Source organism: Marmota monax, unplaced genomic scaffold (assembly GCF_021218885.2).
Source record: "Marmota monax isolate L192 unplaced genomic scaffold, Marmota_monax_Labrador192_F-V1.1 WCK01_AAM20220418_F8-fsc00072, whole genome shotgun sequence".
Classification (NCBI taxonomy): Eukaryota; Metazoa; Chordata; class Mammalia; order Rodentia; family Sciuridae; genus Marmota; species Marmota monax.
Genome location: NW_026692356.1, coordinates 427036 through 440603, shown reverse-complemented (window position 1 = coordinate 440603; position 13568 = coordinate 427036). Strand labels below are relative to the sequence as shown.

The 13568-nt window shown below is 40.1% G+C and overlaps 1 protein-coding gene across 19 annotated transcripts in view; it reads right to left on the bottom strand.

Moving 5' to 3' along the window:
- Positions 1-13568, bottom strand: part of Kiaa1217 (KIAA1217 ortholog) — a 417045-nt gene that overhangs the window by 264244 nt on the left and 139233 nt on the right. The window contains exon 1 of one of the 19 annotated variants that reach the window (XM_046442243.2): positions 9-5029. The exons of the other annotated variants lie outside the window; for them this stretch is intronic. The gene's annotated coding sequence lies outside the window, so the exon portion shown is untranslated. Of the gene's footprint in view, positions 1-8; positions 5030-13568 lie in introns of those variants that run through there. 19 annotated transcript variants of the gene reach the window in all.

Genomic DNA, 13568 nt, shown 5'->3' with positions numbered 1-13568 from the left:
ATATTTACCTGCACCCAGAGCGCCACAGGTGAGGCTGCCGTTAAGGCAGAAAATCTAACTGGTCTTCTGGAAGTTTTCGTCTCTCCTGCACTCCGGGGTCATCCTTCCGAGCTGTCAGGTAAACCCCCCTTCCATGTCTCTACTGTTTTCTTTTGCAGTTTTTCCCAGTAAAACTCTTGTCATTTGCATAAAACCGACTTGTAGCCTATAGGACTATTTGAGTAGCTACTTGTTAAATTGGCTGTCTTGACATGCTCTTTCAAGCATGACATCATAAATCTCCATGGAAACTTTAACCCCACCTGCCTACATGCCAACCTTACCTGTCAGGCAAAGACTTAAACAATCGTCTGAAATTGTTCATTAATGAAACCTTTTTAGGGGCTTTGGATCTCTGCACAGTGTAATTTGTGCTGTTGGCAGAAACTTAGCCAAGACCGATGGCTTCATTTTCAAAGCCTGAGCTGTTTTGCAGAAAACAATGATCAAAATTATAGGCATTCGTTAATCTGCCCCTCCCTGTCTAACAATGCACTTAATCAGTGGAAGAAAAAAAAAACTACAGCGGCACATGTGTGCCTCTCTCTGCAGGATAAAGTTACTTTGAAAACTCAGGTTTCTGAAAAATCTTCAATTGATACTTCTAAGGCTTTCCCACTCTGCTCTCCAGCAAACCCCTTCCTATTTTTTTTTTTAACCAGCAAAACTTGCAAAACAGGTTCCCTGCCTGAGCCTGTGTATGTGTTTTGTGTGTGTGTGTGTGTGTGTGTGTGTGTGTGTACATTTTCTCTTGGCCTCTATGGTTGCCAGTTGTGGGAGAAGGTGTAGAGAATTTTTTAACTCTTTCCTAACTCACCCACATCTTTTGCATGTCCAACCTGGTTTGTGGAAGTCACTAGAATAACGCTAAAATCTAATTTTGGCTTTTGAGGAATGGTCAACAAGATCTAAGAGATATTTGATCCTTCTTTCTTTCACTATCTCAAATTTTACAGAATATTTACTGTTTGCACAGGTTTGGACAACTTCTGCCAAATTTGTACACAAACCCTCTAGGTAACACTGAACTCAGCACTCTCTTTTCGCTTCTAAACTCACTGTAGACACTTAATATTCCTTAAGTCTACGATTGTTGACGCTGAGGCCCCAGAAAGTGGAGTTTGATCCAAGCCCACAGGAATTTATCATAATGTTATCTAGTGGTTGTCACATGCCATAGCATAAAGTTCCTCAGTGGGACTGAAGAGGGAGCTCAATGAAACAACACAGGACGAACTAAGAAGCACTTTCAGGTAGCCTCAAGCAGAATCCAATTCAACACTTCAGAGAATCAGCAATAGCTAAAAGAACTGCCTGCTCAGACTTGTCAAAGATCCTGCTGCAAACTGCACCAGGCCCACAGCACGTGTCCTCAAAGGTTAGAGAGCAAAAATATTAACCTCTCCACCTTGCTGAGAGAGAGCAATGCAACTACTTCAAAAACCCAGAATGGCTCTTTCCAGAGGGGGAATTAAAGATGCTTTGGATCCTATCCTCTGATGATTCTGAGTTTTGCATTGCCATAGTTCCCAGTCAACAGATGGGACATTACCTTTGAAGGGAACCAAGAAGTAGACTGGCTTAATATAGCAGCCAGAGTTGGATGCAAGGCTACTGTCAGACATTCAGTTACTGCCTCTGTGAGTTGAAAATACATCCAGATGAAGCCCAAGCTGATGCTCTACTCAATGGGGCACAAACACAATGTGAAACAAACAAGAGAGAACCAGATCTAGGTTTTATTTGGTGAAATCTGCAGATGGCGTGGAGGCACAATTCAATTACAGTTATTCCTCAAAGTTCCATTAGAGAGAAGAGCATGTGAAAGCTGATTCGACAATCAGAGTTGTTCTAATAGGCCAAATCTTCCCTTTGGGTTATTTAGGAAACTACAATATCTCGGCTTTTGCTTACTGAAATCAAGCTTGGAGAAGAGATCCAAAAGAATCAGGTGGGAAAGGCACATGGAGATAATCCCAGAAATAATTTAGAGGTGAAAGCAGCTTGGTTAACCCATTCATGGGCAGGCAGGCAGAGGTAAATGATGAGTGAAGAATTTGTAACCAAGGATGACATCATTATGATGATGTGAGAATCTTGGACTATTTAGTGTGGGGAATGTTTTGGGCAACAACAATCTCAACAATAAGGACAATGCACAAGGGCAGGGCAGAAATGCCAGGACTTGATTAGAAGTGACCAGGCCAGTAATGGTTTTTCCTCCTGGCTCCAAATGAGGAAAACATGAAACTCAGTCCCCCTGAATGGCATGATTTGCCTAAGACTCGGAACCCCACCAACTAAGTCAGAGCTCAAGAAATGCATGTAGATAAGCTATTTTGTTTCTAAATTTAGCAACATCATAGGTATCTATAATTACCTCTGTAAGCAAATACATTTCTTTCTCTTGAATTTATTTCAACAAATGTATTTTGTAATACAGGTAGAAAACCACTCACTGAAAAAGACCCTGAAAATATAAGCATATAAATAACTGCTAAAAGAGGTTACATTTAACACTTAGGAGTCTGAATTTTTGTTTCTTAGGAAACACAAGTAGAAATTGTCATGTAGAAAGGAATATTTCTTTGAGTAGAAAAACCCAAAACTTTTATCATTCAAATAACCAATCATTGTTCCATTTAGGCTTCACAACAATAGTATGATGAAACTCAGAGAAAGTGAACCTCAAAGAGAGGTAAGTGGAGCAGGTTCACATGGCTATTAAGTGCTGGAGTCTGTGTGAACCCAGATGGACCTGAGATTTGAACTCAGAACACCTGTGCTTAACCAACAGCTGCTGCTACTCCTAGCTGAATAAAACTGCTCATAACTAAGGATACTAAAATCCCAAGTAAATTAAACCATGCCAAAAGTGTTTATTTCTTAGACTTACCTGAAAGTACATATTGGTTTTGCAAAGTGTAAACACAGACCTTCCATAGATATGCCCAGATATAAAGTTAATAGATGGTGCCAGGCTCGGGCAAGGTGGAGACAGGGATGCTCTATCTGCACAGCAGCAGAAGGGAAGGAGAGGTATTTATTTAGTTTCAGGCTGTGTGCAGGCCTGCAAGGACTGCTCTGTGCAGGGGTAAGGTATTGCAACTCAGAGCTCAGCCCTCATAACCCCAGGGCCAACAGATCCCTAGGAAGCAGATAAGGCTGATGCAACACCAGATACTCAGGAAATATCTGCAATCTGACATTCTGATCTAAAAAAAAAAAAAAAAAAAAAAAACCTGACAAACACTCAAAGGAGAAAAAAACAAGTATATATTTATATTTTTTAAGTTGAGGACATACTTTAGGTATCACCAAAAGAATAAGGACATTTGGACTTCTGACTGTATCAGTGGAACCCAGCTGTGCTAATTCCTTAATGCTAAGTCCTTGATCTTTCAGCTGTTTTTGATTTTGTTATTTGTTTTAGAAATTACCCATTCATGTTTTGTCTATTGCTTAAGTTAATTTCACTTGTCAGTTGGCTAGGCTATAGTGCCCAGTTGTTTGGTCAAATACCCCTCTTAGATATTGTTGGGAAGGTATTTTTAAGATGTGATTAACATTTAAATCAGTAGCCTTTGACTAAAACAGATTACCTGCCATAATTCGATCAGTAGAAGACCCTAAGAGCACACTGTACTTCCCTAAAGAAAAAGGAATTCCACCAGTCCTGTTTCTCTGGAGAACCCTGACAAAACACAGCTCATAACTCCAGTTTACATCTCCACAGTCTTGTTTTCTGGCATAGATCCCAAACCTAAGGTATTTTCACTTAGAGCACTTACTGTCATATCAAATACAACTTATCAAGACCTAAACTCACACAAACTGTTTAGCATTTACCCAGAATGAACTGTATATAGTTAAAAAAATAGACAAATTGGCTATCAAATTAAGATAAAGGGCAATAATGAAATCCACTGGTGGTTACATTCAATGTTAATGGACTGAATTCTCCCATTAAAACTAACAAACTGAATTTTAAGAAGCAAAACAATGTTACATACAGTTCCTAACAAATGCAAACAAATACAAATCAAAAGTGATTATATGTGTGTATATGTACATATGTTTTCTTTTCTTATTTGTTTATTTATGCACGCATGCTGGGTACAGAACACAGGGTCTTACCCATGCTAAGTGTGCACCCTACCACTGAGCTGCATCCTCAAATGAAATGTGGTAACATGAAGAAAACTTAGCAAACACTACCGTTAAAAGACAATTTATGAAGACATTGGATCATAACAAGTTTGTTTGCAACAAAGAAGAAAAATGTAGAGCAAAAATTTTTATGTATGCAAGAACAAGATAAGAATAAAATCAGAGAAGATGTTATTGTATTTCACTTGGAACTAAACAGACTTCAAAAACAAGAAATGAGGGGCTGGGGTTGTGGCTCAGCGGTAGAGCGCTCGCCTACCACGTTCGAGGCCCTGGGTTCGATCCTCAGGACCACAGAAAAACAAATAAATAAAATAAAAGTATTGTGTCCAACTACAATCAAAAAATAAATATTTTAAAAAAATAAGAACTGAGAAAAAATGAATAGTAGGAATAATAGAAATAATACATGAGGCATGTGTTGTGTGTGTATGTGTATGTACATTCATGTCTGTGCCTAATAAACATAGAACAGATGATCTGCTTTGACTCTGAAATACCTACAAACTTCCATTATGTATTTGGCTACTCCCACCCCAAAGCAATTTAACAAACCATTAAAAAAAAATTTAAAGAAATTTGCCTAACTGCGTTCTCTGATCATATCCATAAACTTATAAATAAATAATCTGAACTACTCAGAAATTAAATATTCTCAGTTAATCCTTAAAATCCAAGATAAAAATTAAAAAGTGTTCAACTTTCTTTAAAACAATGAAACAGAAGATATTTCACGCAAAACCACAGCACATAGACCAAGCTGGTGTCAGAAAACCTATATTCTTTAATGTGTTCATTATTAAAAGAGAAACACTAAAACTAATTTTAATACTCATTATAAGAGAAAACCAAGATAACTATAAAAACTATGAAAAGGAAATGAGATATAAGTTAAAAATAACAAGTTAGCAGACAATTATTTGGAAATAATATAGCCAGGCATGGTGGTGCACGCCTGCAATCCCAGCTACTCAGGAGGCTGAGGCAGGAAAATCGAAGTTCAAGACCAACCTCAGCAACTTAGTGACACCCTCAGCAACTTAGGAGACCCTGTCTCAAAATAAGATTTTGAAAAAGGGTTAATGGTATAGCTCAGAGGCAGAATGCTCCTGGATTCAATCCCCAATACCACACACACACACACACACACACACACATACATACATAAACTGATACTTAAAAAAAAATTAAGATATCAAGTAAATCTGAGAGAATACAGAAGTCTTTTGCTCTCTGGGAGTTTATACAGTTTATACGTTCTATATTCAGCCTGCTTTTGTGTAGGAGAAAGTTCTGGTTCACTTGAAATGTTTAAAAACAAAAAGGAAAAGAGGAAAGGAACAAAAAAATGGAGGAAGAAAGGAGATGAAGAGTGAACTCAAAATATGGAATCCATCACCCATAATTGCCCCACATGTAAGCCCTTCATTGCTCTCCTACCGTCACTACCTGTAGTCACCACTCCACCCACCTTCTCTCCCTTCACCATCTGGTGCAGTTTTATCATGACTGTTGGCTGCCCCAGCAAATACTCATGAAGCAGAATCATTGCATTAATGCAGAAACACATCTTTGGTGCAAGCGTGATACAAGACAAATCCTCCTGATATGGCCAAAAATTGCAGTCCCCTCCCCATACTTTGTCAAATTCAGCCCTCCGTTCAAAGTTCCGTCAGCCAGCCCCAGCACAGTTCACCTTCACACCTGTGTAGGTCATCCAGCTACCCCTTGCAAACCACAGATTAGGGGACTGGAAAGAAGAAGAAAGAGTGGGCCTGATGGGACAGAGATGCTGGGATGACAGTGTCAAGGGTGGCTGTTGCTAAAGTGAGGTGGTGGCAACTCTGCCAAGGGGAGAATTTTTTAAAAAATAGAAAATTCACCGAGTTCTAGACTAGATCTTTTTCTCCAAATTCCACCCCATCCCATGGACACCAATAGGTGACATTCTGATGTCATTTTCCACCCGTTTCTTCATGATTATTGCTAGTGGTATTTCACGGTTCTCTGGTTCCCCAGTGTTTCCACACAACATGGTCAGATGATACAGGTGCCTTGTAAAGATCCTGGCCAAGGTAGAAGGCAGAGAGACCCCAGAGCCCAGGCCTTGGGTGCCCCACTGAGAGCTGTCACCTTTCTGCTCCACTCATATCAGCCCTTTCACACCCCCATCCTCCCTGCATCAGTCATGACATGGTCCCCCTTTTCCTTCTCAACACCTGGTATATCGTGTCGGTATGCCATTCTGACTGGGCTCCTCTCCAGCCACCACCCTGGGCCTATCACTGTGGGCCTGGACACTGCAGTCACTTCTAGGTCAGCACCCACGCTCTTCCGACCATCCGTCTTGTGGAGTATTGAGAGGCTGACCTTTAAACTTTGCTTTTATTCTACTGCCATATTCAAGGCTACCACAGGGCCTGTATCTGCTGGTCCACACTTTCTCCTGATGTTCAAGGCCAAACACAACCTGGCTTCCTTCTTGAATCCACTGATTTCCTGCTTTACGAAAGGCCACTTCTGTCTCATTTAGATTGTCCTACCCCTAGAGCCACAAGGAAGCAATATCCATTGTCTCAACATTGCCTCTCTTGACCTCCCCTCTCCATCAGAATGCTCCCATGCCTTGATCCTATTCATTCAAATCCTGAGCTCTTGGTTTCCTGGCCATAGATACATTTAAATACCTGCTATGTACTGGGCTTTGGGGAAATAGTTAGGAAAAGGCTCTTGGAGTCTTCCATCATTCCCATAGACTCCTTGCAAATTCTGATCTCCAGTGTGAAATCTTTCCTTCACACTGCTCTCTTGGTGCTCTGTGCTCCAGCAAATTTTTGAAATACATATTACCATTTCCTAATGTATGTCCCATAAAACATGAGACCCTAAACCAATACTTTTGTGGATCAGATAGTTTGGGGAAACACTGAACATTTTATTTTATTTTTGCAATTCTGAGGATCAAACCCAGGACCTTATGCATGTTAGGCAAACCCATTACCATTGAGCTATACCCCCAGCCCAATGCTGATTATTTCATTTCTTTTCCACCTGCCCCCAATATCTCTACCTGAGATTCACTGTCAATATCTATTCACTTATTTAAGGTCTGGTCTAGAGGGCACGCAGAGGAAAAAAACCTTGAGCATTGCATGTTTAAGGCTAATCTGGACAACCTGGAGAGATACTGTCTCAAAAACAGAAAGGGCTAAGATATAGCTCAGTGGCAGATTGTTAGTGGGATTGAACCCAGAGAGCTCTGGGTTCAATCTCACTACTACAGAATCACTAACAACAACAAAGATCTGATCCATGTGTAGAAATTCATTTCACTTTGGTTAACCCCAAGAATCTTCCCCTGATTTTAAACTTTCTCCCCATTCTTCAAACAACTATTAACAGCCTGGAGACCTAGGATTCTGTAGAAGATATCTGTACATACTGCTGGTCTAGATCATTGCAATTTAGAACTTTCACTGATTGGAGATATCCAGGTGTCCTGGCCTTGGCTTTCCAACCAGAATGCCTTCCCCTTAATGAGAAGAGTTTTGACACGTCTTTAACACCTGCTACAGTGGAAAAGAATTACATAATCTAATCCTCATTCCAGTCATATTGTTTGTCTCATGCTACAACTAAGAAAAAGCCTCAGGGAAACTGACTCACCTACAACCCTGCAGTTAAGGGCATCCCAGCATATATAAAGTCCATTTTATCACACACAAGAGTTCCAACTCCTTCCATTAAAGAGATGTATCCTTGGCAGGTCAGAGGTTGGGTTTTGTACTTTTTATATAAATGCCCAAAGCTGAGCTCAGCCTGTACTGGGTCCACGATAAATAACCATTTGACGGAATAAATCCAAGAAACACCTGCAGGAAGAAGAATGAATAAATGGCTAGGAAGTAAGCTTGATCAGTGAAGACAGGAAGGGTAATTTAGACTTTTGCTATGTGAGTTCTATGTCTGTGTATCGGATTAAATCACACTGGTCTTTTTTAGATCCCTCAAATATGAAAAATTTCCGTCTAATTTGGTGGCAATTTTCTCTAGGTTTTGCTGATTACCGTTTTCCAGGTGTCTCCTGCCACTGCATAGCTATACTTTGGTTCTTGCCTCCCCTACTTTCCCACCTACTTCCGGGCACTCTTTAGCAGGTTTTCCAGTAGAAATTTATTTTGACTTTTTTTTTTTCTCAGTGCTCTTAATATAGCTCTCTTCTCAAGTTGTGCTCTCTTGTTCTTCTACAACACTAATTAAAATGAAAGTGAATTCTGAGGTTGGTGGCACCCAATTAAACATGGATCAAAAGGCACACGTTATGAATGATCCCATTTAGATGCTTTTTCCTCTTTTCTGTATCCTGAATGATCAATGTCAACTGAAGGTCAATTTTGCAAGTAAAACTGGAACCCCTGGATTTCTGTCTGTTCGCTCACTGATGCCCTACTTGACATATTCCAAATCTTCTGAGATGCACTTCCAGGACTCCACGATTCTTTTTGGGAGGTGGGGAGAGGGGAATGTTGGGATGGAACCCAGAGCCTCACACATGCTAGGCAAGCACTCTACCCACAACCTGTAAGTCACAATTCAAAATGTGAGTCCTCTCAAAACACTTCCAGGTGAGCTCCTGCATCTAGTTCTATAAGTATTAGATTATTCTTTCTGTTCATAATTTTACTCTTGATTTTCATCATATGTAGGTTTAGATGACTGTTGTTTCTGATGCTCACTCCTTTAGACGTATAAAGATTATTTGGTATTTCTCTGAGGACCAGAAATGGTTTTATGTTGATTCTTCCAAAAAAGCACATTCTTTACTCCCAGGGCTCTAGGATTTCATTAAACACAGGCTACACACACACTAATACAAATTCTGTAGCTATGACTGGTGATTCTCTTCTGACACCATGGTCCTTCCATCTGCTGGTATTGCTCTGGCGATACTAGCATTTTCCCAGTGCTCATCTGTCTCATCTATTACCATTTATGTCACTGCTTCCTTACTGCAAGCTCCTTTTCTTTTCCAAATTAGTAAAGGAAGATGCAAGCAGGAGACTGGCACTTCAGCCATTTTAGGATCATGAGTAAATTTCATACTTACTGGCACTAGGCAGACTATCTGTTGAGATGGCATCATCACAAGCCCAAAGGAGCCAGAATTATTAAGTCATTGTACAAATAGCTTCTCTGGAGAGTTGTCCCCAAGTGACAATACTTTGTGTGTGGAAGAAACAAAACATTTTTGTGTCGTTCCATGAACTACCACAAATGAACTACAAGGCTTATTTGTTACGAAGCATAATCTAGACTACCCTGATCCATTCATCAGTTTTAATACATGCATCTTCTATTGGCTCTTTTTTCTCTTAAAATTTATTATTTGAAAGAGGCCAACGGGCTACTGAAAGATAGTTTACAGAAGGGAGAAATAGCAGAGGCAGGCTGCACCCACTATTCTTGTTTGCGACATCAAATGACTTCTGCACAAAAATATGTTACTTGCTTTGTCCTGAAAGCATGTCACCCTCCCTCTTCAGTCTATGACATTCATCGTCTCTGATGCTCCCAGCAAAGTCATTTACATCATGGTCTTTCTATGATTGGAAGTGTTGAGGTCTAGTAATCACTGCTTCTCTTTTCTATTAACCCTGCTTTTCATTGGAGAGTTTTCTCTATTTGAATGTAAGGTCAAGGTCACAGGAGTCCTTTAGCTCTCCTTTCCTGTCTCATTCTCTGTATGCTGGGTTTCCCGAAAGGCATCCACTCCACAGGTCCTGACATTTGCCTCTTTTATTCAGGGTGCAGGGGATGTTTTCTTCTCTCCATTAATACTTTCCATAGTTTTCTGTGAGTTTTGAGCAAACAGGAGTCAAAATGCCTTTAGCTTCCCAACTTAGAGTTTGCCTCTACAGACCTGCTCTCCTGACTCAAATGCAATTAAAACTTTTCTCGTTCTCTGCCTTTAACTTTCCACGATTCTTGACAAAATCAAGTATACATATCTTCTGAAAAGAAGAAGTCAGTCAAAGGAATAGATTACGTTGAGGCTGAACCAAGGCCACAAGTTTCAACTTGCATACAACAACTCTGCTCCAGTGAATCAAGTTTTTGAAAGGTTGTTGAAAGAGTAGGACGAACTAGGACTTGGAGTGTTTATGAATAAACATGCTGATAGCTTCCTGATTTTCGCTTTGGACTTGTCAGCACAGCTACATTTCAGTGCTCAATACATATGACTATAGCAGAGAATGGTAAATGGTGCAGAACTCACCAGGCACAGAGAAACTAAGCAGGCTCTGGTGCTGTTTCCACATGAACAAGTCCAAGAAAAGGCTGGCTGAGGAGGGGGATGCCACAGAGGCCTGGTGGGCGCTCAACAGCAGCAGCCATGAGCAAAGGCCTTGAGGCCCTACCGACCCTCATTGTTCATGTTCTTATCCCCTTATTTTAGTCCACCGTAATGTTCATGTGGAAGGGCAACATCTTCAAGTCTCTCTTCCTCTTCATGTTGAACAAAAGAACACATCAGATTTTTAAAAATATTTTTTAGTTATAGTTGGACACAATACCTTTATTTTATTTACTTATTTTTATGTGGTGCTGAGGATCGAACCCAGGGCCTCGCACATGCTAGGCGAGCGCTCTACGGCTAAGCCAGAAGCCCAGCCCAACACATCAGATTTTAAAGTTAAAAGAATAGCTGGGTATTGTGACACATGCCTGTAATCTCAGTGACTCAGGAGGCTGAGACAGGAGAATCGCCAGTTCAAAGCCAGCTTCAGCCCTAAGCAACTCAGTGAGACCCTGTATCTAAATAAAAAAAAAAAATTTAAAGGGCTATGGGGATCTGGGGTTGTGGCTCAGTGGTAGAGCACTTGCCTAGCATGTGTGAGGCACTGGGTTCGATTCTCAGCACCACATATGAATAAATAAAATAAAGGTCCACTTACAACTAAAATAAATATATATTTTAAAAAGGCGGGGAACTGTGGATGTGGCTCAGTGGTTTAATCCCTGGAATAACAATAAGAAGAGAATTGTACATAGGCTAATTGTAGCCACAAAGCAGGTACAATATGTCTAGTTAGCTAAATAGAAATTCTACAAATAACTGAGAGAAAAAGACTACAAAACTTTTGTTTTCAGAAAGACTCCCGAGTGAAGGAAGGGAAAGCTGTTCTCTAGAGGTGGGGGCCAGTTGGATATCTATTTCTTTATAAGAGAAGACATGAAAGAAGAGCATTTGCAAACCGTATGGTTACATGGAGACCAAGAGTAGGAAGCACTGTTGAACTACAGAGCTATTTCAAAGAAGCAACTTTCTGTGGGTGTAAAACATAACCAGAAATCTTTTTTTTTGTACCAAGGAGTGAGCCCATGGGCGCTTAACCACTGAGCCACAACTTTGGCGCTTTTTTATTTTGAGAAAGGGTCTAACTAAATTGCTTGGGGCCTTACTAGGTTGCTGAGGTTGGCTTTGAACTTGCAATCCTCCTGCCTCAGCCTCCCAAGCCACTGGGATTACAGGTGGGTGCCACAGTTCTGAGCCAGAAATCATTTTTTTTTTAATGGTGGTTTTTTATACCCTGCAACTGAAGAAGATCTACCTTTTTAAAGAAATTTCAGTGGCAACAGAAATCATGGTTATGTCTCTATTGCCTGACCCAATAGCATGCATATAATCCGTTACCAAATGCTGGATGAACTAAAAGTGGAAGAAGCAACAGCCAGGTCTGTCATGAAGGGAAAGATCATAGACTTCCGAAGCTCTGGTCTTGATTCAAATGCTGACTTCTTGAGTTGGGGAAAATTATGTGTCTTTCTTAGTTTCTCAGACTACTTTGTGACTGCCCAAATTATAGTCCACCATTTAATTTAATTCTTGGGCTCTATTTTTTCTCATGTGTACCAATGATCACATTCTAATTGTAATAGAAATAGTGACTCTTTCTTCATTCAAAATATTTTGATCATTCCTAATCTAGGTTAAATGCTCACCTAAATGCTGAGTGTCAAAAGTGATTAAAACAAGATTCCTGCCCTTCAAAGGCTTATTCTAGATGGAAGAAAAAAAAATTGTAGTACACCACAATTAGATGCTACAATAATGGCATGATTAGATATTGCAATATCAGTACTGCATGATGTTTTGACGAGCTCAGAAGACAGGGCATTTGGACAGGATCTTGAAGAACTAATCTATGTACATGAATGATTATTTCTTCAAGTGACTTGAAAACAAGGCCACATCTTATAGTTTTTACTCCTTGGGATGCCTTTTCCATGATAAGTGCCAAATAAATACATTTGAGATTTAAAATAAACTGAATAAAATCTGAGTGTGATGCTTTTAATGAAAGAAAAACATAAGCTTCAGAAATATATTATTTTCTGATAAAGGGTTAAATAAAACTTTTCAGGTACTCCAGTATTTGTTTCTAAAAAATGAAATCAATTCAAACATTCATTTTGAAATACCAGCCTCTGAGAGTCTTTTTTTTTTTTTTTTTTTTTTGGATACCATAAACCAGGACAGTATAATGCTAAGCTTAATCTTCGGTAAAAGGTTCCATCAGCTTCTTTCTCAGCACTCTATGGTGGAGGTACTGTCATCCCTTGACAAATGAGGGAACTGAGACAGAGAAAGATAAGCTCCAAACCACAAAATCAGCAGGAAGTGAAGGCTGGGTTCCAACCAGCCTTGTCTCACCCCAGAGTGACACCTCAGCCACCAGACCAGGAGGCCTCACTGGTGATTGGCCTGCACAACTAAAAAGGATTAGGAGTGTGCAGGGATCTGGGAATGGTGACAGCTGTTCCTATGCAGATAAGCATTAGGCTGCACTAGTGGTTATGCACTTTTCCAGGCATGCAGAAGGGCCTTAAAGTGACCCTTTGCTTTTCAATAATTTAGGCCAAAAAACACCTCTTGACCACCATTTTTTATTTTTTTAAAACTCAAATGTAAGTTTTTCAACCATGAATCTTCTGGGGTTTGGATTCAGATTTTGAAACATAAGGTATACTCTCATTCTCATTGTCTTTGATACCAAGGAATTATAACCTAGATTTTCCTGTTACCCGGATAGTTCATGTCAGTCGTCAGATATGTCATCGCAACATCTTATTCTCTCTCTTGCTTGCTCATTGGAGCTGCTCTCAATAAGTAAGACCAAGGGGAAGCAACCAGGAACGCAGCCAGGGGCAGAGGACATGAGAAATCTCAGTATCTAGAGATGCACATCAGAATTTAAGTCACTGGACTTCCTCCTTGAGGCTGGTCATGTGCTCTTCCTGCAGAGGAAGTCTGGGAGACTTCATAGTGAAAAGGTCTGGGAAGAACAAAGGGTGTC